This window comes from Delphinapterus leucas, chromosome 10 (genome assembly GCF_059928025.1).
Source record: "Delphinapterus leucas isolate spDelLeu-1000000601 "Yukka" chromosome 10, BTC_Dleu_Yukka2, whole genome shotgun sequence".
Taxonomy (NCBI): domain Eukaryota; kingdom Metazoa; phylum Chordata; class Mammalia; order Artiodactyla; family Monodontidae; genus Delphinapterus; species Delphinapterus leucas.
Window position 1 is genome coordinate 73,967,720 of NC_143138.1, and position 16,191 is coordinate 73,983,910.

Sequence of the window (16,191 nt, forward strand, 5' to 3'; positions counted from 1 at the left end):
GTTCTATGGGATTCTGAGACCTTCTGTCTTCCAAGGTGTATACAAGTCAACCAGAATCTTTACCTGTCATAACACAGATACTTTAAAGTTCCTTTTGTGGCTTGGCTTAATGAGCTTCAGCCTCTTCATCAGTAACCTTTTTTAATAGTCTTTTAAACTCTATTCACGTATCACTAGAATACCTGTTCAAATGGGATGCCAAAACAGGAGATGTCGTTGCCTTAGAGATCCTGACATTTTAAGGCAATCCAGTGCTCAATATCAGAATCCATCTCGGCTTCCTTTGGAGATGCTATTTGGAGATTTCTTTCAAATTCCAATTTATACTGAATATTTTGAAAGTTTTTTTGAAGATGTGTGCCTAGACACGTAGAGACAGTATGATAGTTAACTTGCAGCACTTGCACACATTGTAAGAAGATAACAGTAGTGGTTTTCTGGGAATCTAATTGCTGGTCTTCCACTTGGTTATATATTTTTCTCCGCTTGTCCTTGAAACCCATGATGGGTGCAGTTGGAAAACTGACTTGGAAGCTTAGAGACTGGTAATTCGTTAATTTGTAGAGTCAGTCTCTTCTTCATTCTCTTCCTATTGAAGAAGTCAATTTTTTCGCAGCTTCATTTAGGGGCTGAGGACTCAATTCTCCTACATCACCTCTTTCGAGGAGTATCCCACTAGAAAGGTTTCTTGTTGTGGGAATACAAATAAGAAACTGGCTGTAGTTACTAGAAGGAAATGCAGGATTCTGGGGCTGAGGTTTATTTTATGTGAAAAGATAATTTGCTTTGTTCCCCCGGGGGCATAGTGGAAACAGCCACCCATGTGTACACAGCTTCCCTGTGGGTTGTGGTCTTGAGATTGTTCAAAATACAGGCTGTTGATTGGATGCCTAAATGGGTTCATTTGGGGCAAGTTAAACAAACCCTCTGTTCTCCACTGCAGGCAGGTAGTGCTAGCAGTTGCCGGGGCAGCTTCACATGAAATGAAGCTCCTTTCAGTCCCACCCTGAAAAGGGCAGAGCTGGACCCAGACGTTGTTTTAGAACTCATAAGTGTGCGGGGCGTTGTGGAGGGAGAGCAATAGGCTTTTCCCGTTGTTCTCCCCTGAGCCTGGAAGTCATCCTTGTCCGTGACTTTTTTCATGGGTGACATGCACATGGTTTGGGGAAATTAAGGTGTGCCTCTACTTCAGAGGTGATGATGGGGGCCCCGTTTCTTCAGTTTGAAACTTTTGACTCAGGGCTAAGGAACAAGTACTTCACCTTCGGTAAATACTCCGACCTCAGCCGGGGGAAGAGTCTATGCAGGTTGGCCATTTTGTCTCTGGCTGACTTTCTGACCACCAAATTTGAGGTAAATTTGGCCATTTCTAGCTAAACATCAAGATATCACGTGTTTCTTCTTGCTTAGTAAAAGAGTACAGTTGAAAGCAAAAGGGAATTCTGCTGTCTTCAAATAATACAGTAGTCACATTTTGGTGGCTAACAGGTATTTATTAACATAATGTTAGCTTGGGGAATCCATTGCAGAGTAACAGGAGTCTTCCTGGAAAGTTGTTTGTGTAACAGCTTTATATAATTCACATACCGTACAGTTTACCCATTTATGGTATACAACTCAATGGCTTTTAGTATATTCACAGAATTGTATATCTGTCGCTATACTCAATTTTAGAACATTTTTGTTACCCTGAAAAGAAGCCCCCAACCCCTTAACCCTCAGCCTGGAAAGTTTTATAACATTGCAGGATGCTAACCTCGGGATATATTCTGAGTCCTTTAGCTCTTTGGGCCCAGCTCATTTAAGGATCTCGTCAGAGGGACAAATTCTCCATAAAACAGTCATACACACGTTTATATGACCTCTCAGAACCTCACTGACCTGAAGCCTGCTCTTGGGCTGTGGATCTTCAGGCTGGAATCACTGGAAGAATCTTGAAAACTGTAAACTTGGAGAGTTACTTATTTCAATTGGTGAGAGATGTGCATTGAAAAAAATGTGCTGCAGTACCACATATACCCTTACTTTTTTTTTTTTGCCACGCCCCACAGCTTGTGGGATCTTAGTTCCCCGGCCAGGGAACCCGTGCCCTTGGCAGTGAAAGCTTGGAGTCCTAACCATTGGACAGCCAGGGAATTCCTACATACAGCCTACTTTAAGAAAACCCACTGCAGTTGACCCTTGAACTACACGGGGGTTAGGGCACCAGCCCTCCTTGCAGTGGAAAATCTGCATGTGACTTTATAGCCAGCCCTCTGTATTGGAGGACTCAACCAACCACGGGTGGTGTAGTACCGCAGTACATATTTACTGAAAAAAATCCCTGTGTAAGTGGACCTGCACAGTTCAAACCCCTGTTGTTCAAGGGTCAGCTGTATCTAGAACAGTAGATGAATTATGTCCTGTTAGTGTGAAGAGTTGCTCTCAGTCACAGCCTGCCTGGGGCATGTAGGTGTGCATGCCAGGTGACTTAGTAGACAGAGTGCACAGGGGAAGGGCAAAGGGCGCTGTGCTGGAAAGCCCGGGCCTCGGATCTGCCTCTTATCACAGCACTTCTGTTTATGATATCCAAACAAGGCTGCCCACATTTCTTTGACATGGCTTATCAGAAACAGGCCATTTCTCCTCATTAATTCAGCTGAGGCTTTTTTGGGGTGCTGGGAGGAGGGAATGAATGGAGGATTGCTATGGGACAATCCTGAATCAAAAAATGTCTGAGGACCGCCTGGAGATGTGAAAGGGAAGGAGTGTTGTTCATCCATCCTTCCTTTGAGCCTGCCCTTCCCCAGGGGACAAGTGATTTCTTGTCAGGGACTTCAGTCCTGCAGGCTTTGCTCTTTGCAGAAGCAGAGAGGAATGAAACCCGAGGCGGGCCTACTCACATCAGACCTCTAATGTCAGGGTAAGGGTCTGGCCAGTGCGATGGCACCCACTGACCCAGCAGAGCACAGGGAGTGGCTGGGGGCCCATTGCCATGCTCTGGGCATCTCTGCCTGTGACCACACTCAATAGCAGCCTTGCGCTCATTTGTCCCATGGGTCCTTCTCGAGCTCCGGTTCTTTCCGGGCAGTGTGGTCAGCTCTAGGGATGCAGTGGGGAGAGGCCCTGGTCTTGGCTCTCTCAGGCTTTTGAGGGTGGGGAAGTGGGTCTGTGCTTGGAGGGCACACCTCTGCCCCTTCCCAGTCCTTAGATGGAAAGGGCCACATGGACCTCTTGTTCTGCCCATGTGGATGCCTTTTTCTTTGAGGTGTTTTTTTTTTTTTTTACTCTGAAATCCAGCCTTTCATGTCTATGTATTGCTATTTTGATTCAGTTTCAAACCATGTTCCTGCCACATAGATAGTAAGCATTCGGTAAGTATTGTTGAATGCGTGGGTTTGTTGAGTGAATGCATTTATTCAAGGTGCAGCTCAGGAAACCCTTCCTGTGGACTGCTACCCACCGTCTTACCTACCAAGCTGAGTGTGATTTCCTTCCTCTGAAATTCCCATTCCGTTTTATTTGTCCGAAAGTTGCAAGCATTTTACACACTGATTGTTTCTTATTCCCTGTTTTCTATTTATACCCTCCCGTTCCAACACACGTGAAACTGTAAATAACTTGAGGAGGGGGCAGTGCCTTAATGATCTTGCTTAATCTCTCCAGCCTCAGTTTCTTCATCTGTGAAGTGGGGATAGTAAGAGGATGCTAGGGCTGCTGTGAGGATTAACTGAGCTCAGACACATGGGGCGTTCTGAACAGAGCTCTGCACACAGATCTCACTGTTTTTGTTGTAGTTTATTACCTCTGTATTTTCTAGAGCACTGGTAACTTTTTAGGCACTAGTACTTTTTAGGTGTTGAATGGAAAAAGGAAAATTATTTATTTAAAAGTACGTCTCACTGTCAACTGTGACTGCTAACAAATAGCAAAAAACCCAGTGACATCTCAAAGAACACTCCCACTGCCCTGTCACTCCTGCTCGTTTTCCCCTTTTACCCTGGAGGGACACGCTGTGACAGCCAGGCTCTGAGATATAGCACAGGGTCCCGTGCCTGGCAGCAGAGCTGGCTGTTGGTGTTCAAAGGTGGCAGAAGAGGTGGAAGAGGCAAGTGGGCAGGCCACGGGCTCAGCTGCGGGCCTGGCAGAGGAGCTCCCGTAGGCCAGGCCTGAAGGGAGGAGACCCCTGGCCAGTGCCCATTTCATCTCCTCACATCCCAGCTTTTGTTCATTGCCAAAGGAATCCCAATGTTAGTTCGCACCACTTGACCTCTGGCAGCGGAGTGAAAAAATAAAATCACCCTCTGCGTTGTTCTTTTTCCTGCCACTTCCTCTGACAAGTGACCATGCTAATTGACATTTGTGGGGGTAGGGGACAGCTGACATCTTTCAGAACGCTGCTTCCTGAGAAATGCATTTATATTCTATGTGGCCCAGCTGTCTTCCTTTCCCTAAGAGGAGTGCAGTCAGGCTGTGGGTGTATATCCTGGGCTTGGATGCAGTCTGCTCTATGAATGAAGCACACAGTTTCTGCCGTGTCAGAAAACCTCTAAGATGTTGGGAACATTAATGAGCATTTATGAAGAGTCTTCTGCGTGCCAAGCACTGTGCTGTGTATTAAAGTAAAAAGATGAATGAAATAGGGAGCTTATATCCTGGTAGAGGTGGCAGACCTCTAAACCAAAGAAGAAGTAAGGTATTGAAAGTGCCAGTCTGGAAGGATTGGGACTTTGGGATTAGTAGATGTAAACTATTATATATAGGATGGATAAACAACAAGGTCCTACTGTATAGCACAGGGAACTATATTCAGGATCTTGTGATAAACCGTAATGGAAAAGAATATGAAAAAGAATATGTGTATGACAGAGTCACTTTGCTGTACAGCAGAAATTAACACAACATTGTAAATCAACTATACTTCAATAAAATTTAAAAAAAAAGAAAGAAGGTGCCAGTCTGTCCTGGAGCAGGGAGGGCAAAGTGGGCGTGGCTCCACCCAGGTCCTCCTGGGGGAACTAAGAAAGGCTTAACAGAGCCTTTCAGAGAACTTGTTTTAAATCAGCACTCCCCAGGCCTTTTTTTTAAAAATATATCTTTATTGGAGTATAATTGCTTCACAGTGCTGTGTTAGTTTCTGTTGTCCCAGGCCATTTTAACTGATAGATATATATATTTTTTCATTATTTATTTATTTATTTGGTTGTGGCAGGCAGGCTCCTTAGTTGCAGCAGGTGGGCTCCTTAGTTGTGGCTTGCCAGCTCCTTAGTTGCGGCATGCGAACTCTTAGTTGTGGCATGCATTTGGGATCTAGTCCCCTGACCGGGGATCAAACCCGGGCCCCCTGCATTGGGAGTGTGGAGTCTTATCCACTGTGCCAACAGGGAAATCCCTCCCCAGGCCTTTTTTTTTTTTTTGCTGTACGCGGGCCTCTCACTGTTGCGGCCTCTCCCGCTGCGGAGCACAGGCTCCGGACACGCAGGCTCAGCGGCCATGGCTCACGGGCCCAGCCACTCCGCGGCATGTGGGATCCTCCCGGACCGGGGCACGAACCCGCGTTCCCCCGCATCGGCAGGCGGACCCCCAACCACTGCGCCACCAGGGAAGCCCCCCAGGCCTTTTTTAACTCGCAAACTCTTTTTTTTGCGGTACGCGGGCCTCTCACTTTGTGTCCTCTCCCGTTGTGGAGCACAAGCTCCGGACACGCAGGCTCAGCAGCCATGGCTCACAGGCCCAGCCGCTCCACAGCATGTGGGATCTTCCCAGACCTGGGCACGAACCCGTGTCCCCTACATCGGCGGGCGGACTCTCAACCACTGCGCCACCAGGGAAGCCCTGCAAACTCTTTTCATAGTAATAATGAATTGTGAAAACCTCCTCTGGAAGTGATTTTAAATTTAAAAAATATTTTATTCAGATTAGCACATTTTTGAAAATTATATTAATGTTTGGGATCAGAATTATACTGGTTTCTGAAATCTTACAGACAGTAAGAATTGTGATAAGGTGAATACAACTTAAGGCACCGATAAAGAGCTTTTTCAGACAACTTGCAGAATAACCATTTTTATGATGATTCGCACTTCCTGTATTTCTCACTAATTTCTCACTAACTCATATTTTGCCGTTGGCATTCCTTAAGCCTGCCTTTAGTCATGGTCCATTATGGGTGTAAATGAAAACATATATGACTAAGAACAAAATCATTTTAAAAGCTATGTAATGGTCAAAACCATGATAAACCAACTAAATGATGAGCACCCTCATCTGATCTCTGTGGTGCCTCCTGTACTTCTTGCATGCACACTTGGAGGCTCTTTGCCTGTTTTGAGTTAAAGGGAGAAAATATTTAAATAATTATTTATTGACAGATTTTTTTTTTAAGTAGAAATAGAAACAGAAGCCTTGTAGCCTTTAACACATAAATTCTGCAACACTTTCCAGAGCCCCTAACTGTTCATCTTGTTCCAAACTCTTACTAATCCACCATAAGGATCTCAGTTTAAAAAAAACTAAAGAATGAGCAGCTATGTTTTCTGAGGTCAGGATGCATTTGCAGGCTGCAGGAGGTCATTAGTTCATTCAGCTGATACTGCTGTGAGTATGCCCCCTGTGTTCCTGGCACTTGGGATGCAGGTCTAAGCAAGATAGACTTGGTCCCTGCCTTCATTTGTTCATTTATCCCACAAGGATTTACTATGGAGGATTCTGGTGTGGAGTAAAAGATGGAAAAGGGGGACTTCCCTGGTGGCGCAGTGGTTGGGAATGCGCCTGCCAATGCAGGGGACGTGGGTTTGAGCCCTGGCCCAGGAAGATTCCACATGCCCTGGAGCAACTAAGCCCGTGCGCCACAACTACTGAGCCTGTGCTCTAGAGCCCATAAGCCACAACTACTGAGCCCGCACCTAGAGCCCACGCTCCGCAACAAGAAAAGCCACTGCAATGAGAAGCCCACGCACCGCAACGAAGAGTAGCCCCTGCTCGCCACAACTAGAGAAAACCCGTGTGCAGCAACGGAGACCCAACGCAGCAAAAATAAATTAATTAATTAAAAAAAAAAAAAGATGGAAAAGGGAGACTAGAGCCAATTGTGGGGCGCTTTGGATGCCAGGCTAAGGGATCTGAATGGCAGTGAGGGGGTTTGAGCATATATGTGGCAGAAAGTGGTATTTTAGGACGCTTAGTTTGCTGGTGGTGTTCGAGGTTCAGTAAAAAGGGTGAGGGAAGGGGAGAAGAGAGCCCAGGGTGATAACGAAGCAGTGCAGTTAGAAAGGCCACATCTCAGGTCAGTGGCAGAAAGGAGAGAAGGTAGAAAGAGAAGGAGGAGCGTATCAGAGGAAAAGTCTGCTAGGTAGGGGCCGGGAGGGAAAAAGAGGCACTAGAAATGATTAGAGAAATAGTACAAGGTAAGCAAGGGGTACCTGGTCTTCCCAGGAAGATCGTGAGTCTAAGTTTGGTTTTAGACAATACTTGTCATGGTAACAGCTAACATTGTTTAAGCACTTATTATATACCATTCCCTGTGCTAAGTGCTTTACATTACTTATTTGATAAGTTTTGACAAATGTAAATGTAACCACGGTGTAACGTTTTCATCACTCCAGTTATTTCCTTGGTCCTCTTTGCAGTCAGTACTTTTCCTCTGATCCCTGGCAACTACTGATCTGCTTTCTCTTACTATTGTTTCACCTTTTCTAGAATGTCATATATAAGTGGAATCTTGCAGGATATAGTCTTTTGTGTCTGGCTTCTTTCACTTAGCATAAAGCTTTGAGCTTCCTCCATGCTGTTGCATGTTTCTTTTTATTGCTGAGTAGTATTCTACTGTATGAATGTACTACAGTTTGTTATCCATTCACCAGCTGGAAGACTTTTGGGTTGTTTCCAGGTTGGGGCTGATTATGAATAGAGCTGCTGTGAACATTACAAGAAATGAAAGTAGACATACTTTCATTTCTCCTGGGTAAATATCTAGGAATGGAATTGCTTAGTCATATGCTAAGTGAATATTTAACTTTGTAAGAAATTGCCAGACTTTTCTGGATTCTCATTTGATTCTCATAACCACTGTGAATTGAGTTTGTTATTTTTCCCATTTTTCAGTTGGAAAAAAGTAAAGTGCAAAGAGGGTACGTAACTTGCCCCAGGCCATAGGACTGGGGGCAGCAGAACGAAGGTTTGTATGATGCTAGTGGACTTTGAATGAAAGAGATACCAGTCGGGAGCCTTAGCCAACCTGATCTGTTATTACGGCCACACCAGTATGATGGCTCCACAAAGCCTAGGCCTAGCCAAGGACAAGTTAGCGGTCCTTCCCTGAGCCGCAGAACCAGACACGGAGTTGGGTGACTATTTTCTCGTTCCTCCATTCTGGCTGCTAGGAGCGGAGTTAATTCATTACATATAGTGGAGGCCTTAGGGCAGTGCTGTCCAATGGAAGTATAACGCAAACCATGTGTGTAAATTAAAATTTTCTAGTAGCCCACATTAAAAACGTATAGAGAAACAGGTGGCATTAATGTAAATAATATAGCCTACTTAACCCACTGTATCTGAAATACTGTCATTGATTATATGTAATCAATATAAAAATTATTAATGCATTTTACATTCTCTTGGTCATATGAAGCTTTTGAAATCTGGTGTGTATTTTCCAGGATTAGCCTCATTTCAGGTGCTCAGTAGCCACACACTGCTTGTGGCTACTATACTGGACAGCACAGATGTAGACATTAAAAATGTCCAGAGGCACAGTTACTAAAATGGAAAAAATTCACGTTATATTAAATGGGGAAAAAGCAAGATTTAACACTATGCTTAGTATGCTTACATTTTCATAAATATCTGTTTATATCTGCAAATAAGTAGTGTATAGTGGTACTGTAGCCACTGGACTACTTAAATTTGATAAAATTTAAAATTCAGTTCCTAAGTCACACAGGCCACATGTGCATAGTGGCTGCCATATTGGACCTCACAACCTTAGGTCATTATTTTCTTCAAACCGTTGACCTGATTGGGGAAGGCTGAGCTAGAGAGTAGAACCTTTCGGTCTGCATCCAGTGGGGCTTTGTGACCATTGAGATCCAGAACCGCCGTGGTTTTTAACAGTAAAGCACAGGAAGGAGGTTCACTGTTCATTGTGCAGCTGTTGTTAGAGGTTAATAGGAGCGTAGTGTAGAAACAGCACGGCCTAGTCAAAGACCCTGTTCTAGTTTGGTGCAACTGCCATTCAGATGGCTGAGTACTCTGTAAATCTGTGTCCACTTTAGGCATGTTCATATAAAAATGCTCCTTTCTGCTGCTTCAGAACCTGCCTAGTGTTCATAGTGGGGCTTGTTTAAAATAGTTTTCTTACTTGTACACAGTCTCTGTGCAGTGCCCAGGTAACATCCAGCCCAGATGTACGTAGACAACAGTCTGTGTACATGTAGTAGGAGGTTAGGTTGCAAGGTGCAGCGCACTGAAGTCAGGAGACTGGGCTGGGAGGCGCTGTGCGAGCCCCATATTAACTCAGATCACCCAGGCCCGGGTTCTCCTTACTTTGCCTCCACTCTCTCCCAGCCTCTTCCTGACTTGATGGACTGGTTCTGCCTGTTCAGCCAACCTCAGTTCCTCAGAATGAGAGGGTAGATGGTGAGAAAGCTTCTGCCCAAGGCCATAGAACCGAGGAACTGCTCTGCCCCTGGGTCAGTCAGGCTTGGGGTGGAGTCTGTTCTCAGCACTTACTAGCTAAGTGTCCTTGTTCAGGGCATCTACCCTCTCTGAGCCTTGGGATTCTTATAAAAGAGGAATAGTGATATCTACCTCCACACATTGCTGGAAGATGGAATAAGCTGAGGAACAGAAGGCGTAGGGTAAGTGCTCCATAAACAGCAATTATTACCTTCAGCTCTGAAGAGATAGATAGCAGCATGGTGTGAATAGTCACGTATGTGGTTAGTTATGAACTGGAACTCGTGTCTCAGGAAAGAGCACAGTGACATTTTTAGGCCAGGTAGAATAGATTTATGTGTAGTCAGCTCTCCATTATCCTTAGAGATGGTGGCCAGTTCTACTATAAATTATTGAAACCAGTAGGGACTCCCCTAGCTTGACTTCAACTTACAGTTTCAAGCTTTTTTCCCACGAAATCTTTTAGCATCCCTGATACAAGTAGAAGAGTTCATTTATTTGGCTTTCATCTTCTGTTTTTCCAGTCTTCCCAGCACAGTAAAAGTGCTGATGAGTTGTAAAATGACCAAAAGATCCCTTGCCAAAGGAAAAAAGATGCTAGCTTGCATTTATCATTAACATCCTATGCTCTTATCTAAGCTCAGATAATTTCAATCCTTATCACTCAGGATTCCTTATTTTATTTATTAAAATTTTATTTATTTATTTATTTTTGGCTGTGTTGGGTCTTTGTTGCTGTGTGCGGGCTTTCTCTAGTGGCGGTGAGCGGGGCTACTCTTCATTGCGGTGCGCTGGCTGCTCATTGCGGTGGCTTCTCTTGTTGTGGAGCACGGGCTCTAGGCGCGCAGGCCTCAGTAGTTGTGGCACGCAGGCTCAGTAGTTGTGGCACACGGGCTTAGTTGCTCTGTGGCATGTGGGATCTTCCCAGACCAGGGCTCGAACCTGTGTCCCCTGTATTGGCAGGCGGATTCTTAATCACTGCGCCACTAGGGAAGTCTGGGGATCCCTTATTTTAAAGTAGCATGTTTTAAACTACATGTGTGACAAACCAAGGAACTTCTTAAAAAATTGTTTTTCCTGATTGCAAATGTAATATATGCTCATTGAGGGTAAAGTGAAAAATAGAAAACAATAGCTAAGAGAATTTAAATCACATATAATTTCACCTCCGGAGACAACAACTGTTAACATTTGGTGTAGTTCCCTCTTCCTATCAATGTTATCACAGAATTTTTAATCCTTTTTTAATAGTTAACATTATAATATATACCTTTTCCCAAGTATTGAAAAATCATTTTAATACATCCTTTATTTTTTAAGATTTTTTTTTTGATGTGGACCATTTTTTTTTTAAAGATTTATTTATTTATTTGGCTGCTCCGGGTCTTAGTTATGGCAGGCTGCCTCCTTAGTTGTGGCATGCAAACCCCCAGCCCCAGCATGCATGTGGGATCCAGCTGCCTGACCAGGGATCGAACCCTGGGCATTGGGAGCGTGGAGTCTCATCCACTGCGCCACCAGGGAAGTCCCTTTAAAGTCTTTATTGAATTTGTTACAATATTGCTTTTGTTTTGGTTTTTTGGTCGCGGGAATCATGAGGCATGTGGGATCTTAGCTCCCCAGTCAGGATTTGAACCCTCATCCCCTGCACTGGAAGGTGAAGTCTTAACCATTGGACCTCCAGGGAGGTCCCAATACATCCTTTTAAAGGCTTGTGTATTCTTCCACTATGTAGATAAACCATAAATAGCTTGTCCAATCCTCTCATTGCTGATATCCAAGTTATCTTAGCGGGAGAGGCTTTTTAATTAGCCCCCTTTAAAACTGGGCATAGAAGCTGGGACGATAGAGGCTGGAAGGATGGTACCCCTTGTTAGCAATCAGAGACTGATGACATTGTTTCCCATGTTCAGAGAAAACGGCTGCTGCTTCTTTCTCCTCGGTGCTCTTGGTGCTGCTGCTGTCTCGTGTGCGCTGATTCACCTGCAGACACCTTGCCTTCCCTATCTTCTTGGCAGAAAAGAAAACTAAGTTACAAAGCTAGCCTTTGTGCCGGAAGGTTTGAGTACACGACCCTGCCTAACGCTCGCCACAGCCCTGCTGGAATGGTACGGTTCTGCAGATGAGTAAACTGAGGCTCAGAGGAATTAGGCCACAAAACCAGTAAGTGGCAGAGAGCCGTTGCCCTTTCCCTGGGGCCTTGTGGTTGCGACGCGGGGAAGGGGCACACATCGTAGCCGATCTCCACATAGTGGCCAGCTCCTGCTGCGGGCTCCAAAAGGACTCTGGGTGGCCTGTCCCCGGGCAGCGGCGAACAGGGGTAGATAGAGAATTAGCCCAAGGAAGAGGAGCACTTCAGTCCCGGCAGGTACTTAGGTTGGAACCAGCTCAGGGCGTGAGGGTGAGGAGTTGGCCGCCTTAGATACCAGAACCCACATAAAAATCCTGATTGCCGGCCAGATGAGAGTTTGTGTATTTGTCTTTTCTAGCCAGTTAAATATGTCGGGTGTGGTTCTCTGAGATTATGTTCACTGCCTCTGTTTCTGCCCTTTCAGGGCGTCGGCTCAAGACATGTGAGGATTATTGAACAAGCGAAGGTTGTATTTCATTTTTAATTACTATTTAATTGAGCCTCAGATTTTCCAGGGTTTATTTTCTTTGCTTTGACGTAAGGTGGAATTCATGGGTTCCCATCTTAGCAAATTATGTAATTGCTTTGGCATCATTTAGGGGTCTCTGTACTATAGAATGCTACAGAAACTGCTGTTTAAAATGCCGCATGCATTCCGTAGTCGTGTCTCAGGTCAAAGGATTTTGGAGTGCCGCTTTGCAGTATTTCTTCTGGCTGGAACATTGGCTGTCTTTGAAGTCAGCGTGGAGGCCAGCTCCCCTGGCAGGGCAGGAGACCGTCCCACAGAGGAGAGCGTGGACTTCAAAAGGCCTGAAGAAGGAGGCATGCGCAATACAGCCACTGAATCTCACTGCAGGGATCAGAGCATGTTTGTGATGTGTTCCTTGCCCCTTCTGTGAACGCAGGGTGGAAACTAGAGAATTTGTTTTGCATAAAGTTAAAGCACAGGGTTCTGTGATTTAGTCAGTTTTGGTTGAAAAGGAGATACACTTGGCTTCACTCAAAACTTAACCTGAGGGCTTCCCTGGTGGCGCAGTGGTTGAGAATCTGCCTGCCGATGCAGGGGACACGGGTTTGAGCCCTGGTCTGGGAGGATCCCACATGCTGCGGAGCAACTAGGCCCGTGAGCCACAACTACTGAGCCTGCGCGTCTGGAGCCTGCGCTCCGCAACAAGAGAGGCTGCGCACCGCGATGAAGAGTCGCCCCTGCTTGCCGCAACTGGAGAAAGCCCTCGCACAGAAATGAAGACCCAACACAGCCAAAAATAAAAATAAATAAATTAAAAAAAAACTTAACCTGAGTTGCCAAAACTCAGGTTAAGATAGTGGTGATTCTTCAGATGCCTTTTAAAACCCTTAACACTTTCATTCGTTTGGGGGCAGGTTTTGTACATTATTGACTTGCACAGCAATTAAAGCAAAGGCACGTTCCATCCCTGAAAATCTGCGGATGAAACAACGATAAGTAATGAATATTCAGCAGAGCAAGGAGTAATCATTAATTCTAAGTGGAACATTAAGGATTGTAAGCAGCCAGGCAGGTGGCCAGTGGGCTGAGCAGAAGTCCTGCAACCATGAGAATTTCCTCAGAAAGCTTGCTGTCCAGCAGGGTGGTGCCACCCACTGGCCCAGAGGCCGCAGCTCTTGTGCCGTGTGATACCATAGGTTTGAAAATTGATTTTATAAAATCTGAGGGTGTGGGAGACCCGTGGGGATTTTCCGGAGAGTGCTGTTAGACTTTACCTGCATATAGGTGCACATGAAGATAGCAACATGCTGCCTCCTTCCCGAAGGTGCAGGCGGTCAGTTAACAAATACCCATCACCAACCATTTGCTGCACTTCAGCCCGTTGGCTTGACCTTGTGCTGGGTGCTATTTGGAATATGAAGAAACGTGTGTTCTAGCCCTTGAAGAACTTAGTTCAGTTGGAGAGGAAACCTGGCCCCCACCCCACCCCTCAAACATAGGCAGACACGGGACAAAGATAGCCGTAACATGGTTAAAAAGCTGACCTTCCCAGGTTTTGATTAGGTAGCAAAGCAAAGGGAGAGGAGTGAGTGAGGGGTGTTGAGGATACACAGGGTCTGACTGGGTAGAGGAGGGATTAAGCAGAAAGAAAGGGTTAGGACAGTTCAGGCAGGCGATGGAAGAGCATGGAAGCTAGGCTAAGGAGTTTGGGTTTTATCCCGTGGCCAGTGGGAGCCTTAGAAGGTTCCTGCGTGGGGAAGTAGCATAATGTTGGGTGTCTAGCAAGGTCACTTGTGCTCAGCCTTCTCTGCGGGCCTCCCTGTGAAGGGAAAGTGCCGGGAGGACGCGGGTCTGGCAGTGAACTGGGAGTGGTGTGGTTCGTGGGCGCTGGAGACGCACAGATCTGGCCTCCTATCCCAGAGCCACTGCTCTCCAGTCAAGGCATTTATGCTTTCAGAGACTCAGTGCCCCTCCCTGGCTGCAAATGAGAGTTATTGTTCTTCCTTGTTCACCTGAAGGTGACGTTGGTGGATCTTGTGAGTGGGGCCACCACCGTAGGACCATTCGGGAAACCCTAGAGGGCTCAGGTTAGGTACCTCCTACACCGAAGAAGAAAGGAGAGTGCCTGCCGAAGAGGCCAGGAGGGCTGAGGGTAGGCGGAGAGGATGCTGTGAGTTGTGGTGGGTGCTTGGTTCACTGGTTTCCTTCCTCTCAGGACAGGGTGTTTCTTTTTGTAGTGTGAAGCTGCTTCCTGTTGAAGAGGTTTTAGAACTGTGATTCTTGCCTCTGGCAGCACATTAGAATCACCTGGGGAACTTTTAAGACCTACCAATGCCTGTGCCTCAGCCCAGACAAGTTAAATCAGAATCTCTGGCAGGTAGGGTCAAAGCATGGTTGTTGGTTTTTTTTGTGTGTGTGTTTTTTTTTTAAGTTCTCTGGGTAATTCTAGAATGTAGGAGGGTTGAAACCCTCTGCTTTAGAGGTAGAGATGTGGGAACGCTGACAGGTAAAAATACCTCCAGACAGCTGCCCCGTCTCTCTGTACTCTGAGTCTCAGTAAATCTGATAGCTGTGCCAAAAGGGAAGAGAGAAGAATGCCGTGGGTTAGGTGGGTTTGGAGGTTGGCTTAAGTTTTGGCTTTAGCTTCTTTTACACATTTCTTTCCAAGTGGTCTGTGTTTGTACCCTCACTAAAGTAATTTGGGGCCAGAACGATTCAAAATAAGTTTTCCTCCCTAGTTTTTCTAAAATCTCATCACACTGAGGCATCTTTGAATGCCTGCCAGCTACAGTGCAGTGAAATCTTAAGTATCTCTTCGGAAACTCGGGAGATACAAAATGTCAGTGAGGATGCTTACTGGGGAAATGGCCTGCACTGGAAGCATTAATCAACAGTTGTGGGAATGACAGTCCCTACCCCTGCACCCTCAGGATGAGTTCACCCGAGTTCCCCAGACTGGTGAGGACCCCCATCTTTCAGGGCTGCAGAAAGAGCCAGGCTCAGGGCATCCCCAGGTCCCTGGGGGTTGCCAGCCATGTCTGGCAGGTTGGAGGGTCCTAGGAATCAGTGACTGGGGTTCCGGTTCCCAGTCAGCTGCTTCCTAGCTGTGCAACCCTGGACAGCTCACTTAATTTTGCTGAGATCTACCCTCCAGGCAGCTGTGAGGATTGGATGAGAAGTGTTAATGGGCCTAGGAAAGTTCCTGGCACAAGATCAGTGCTTATTTTACACTAATTCTCTCTTCTCTTCCTTTACTTAAGTCAGAAATCATGTGGTCCCAGTGCCTTTCCACTTTGAACAACTTCGGTCCCAACCACCCTGACTTGCCGAAATGCCCACCCTGCTCCGCCAAGATAAGGGTGTGGTGTCGTGAAGAGGAGCGGGAAGAAGGCCCTTTGGGCGCGTGGCAGCAGATGGCAGGGATGGGCAGCCGGCATAGGTCTGTGTGACGCAGAGCCGCCCTACAGGGCTCTTAGCTCTCCCTTCTGTGCCTGGTGGTTGATTGTCTCTTACATAGACTGCAGGTTCTGTTCCACACAAGAGAGGGTGGCAAAGATGGGAATGATTCACCGGAGGATTCTGGGCTGGTGACTCCGACTCTGGAGGTGGAAGCCTGACTTCAAATGTCGCGTTTCTACTGGTCCCCAGGGCACTCCTCTCTCTGCTTTAATCACTGCTTCAGCCTGGTTGCAAGCAGTAGAACAGCTGTACTATGTTTAGTTGACAAATTGGAGATTTGAGGTGAAAGTATTTCCTTTTGGTCAGGCTGGGTGGTGGTACCAAGCAAACGAAAAAAATTAAAATGTTTTGTAGTTAGGGATGAACTTGCTCCATTCAAGTGGAATGAAAGTATTTCTGAGCAAAATCACCGTACCTATTTCCCATTGTCATTCTGTATCTGCAACCACACGGCAGATGGGACCTGAGGGCAACACTG

General features: G+C 46.0%; 1 protein-coding gene across 10 annotated transcripts in view; it reads left to right on the forward strand.

Annotated features, from left to right (window-relative positions):
* Window positions 1-16,191, forward strand: part of PXK (PX domain containing serine/threonine kinase like) — a 75,062-nt gene that overhangs the window by 3,688 nt on the left and 55,183 nt on the right. The gene's annotated exons all lie outside the window — the stretch shown is intronic.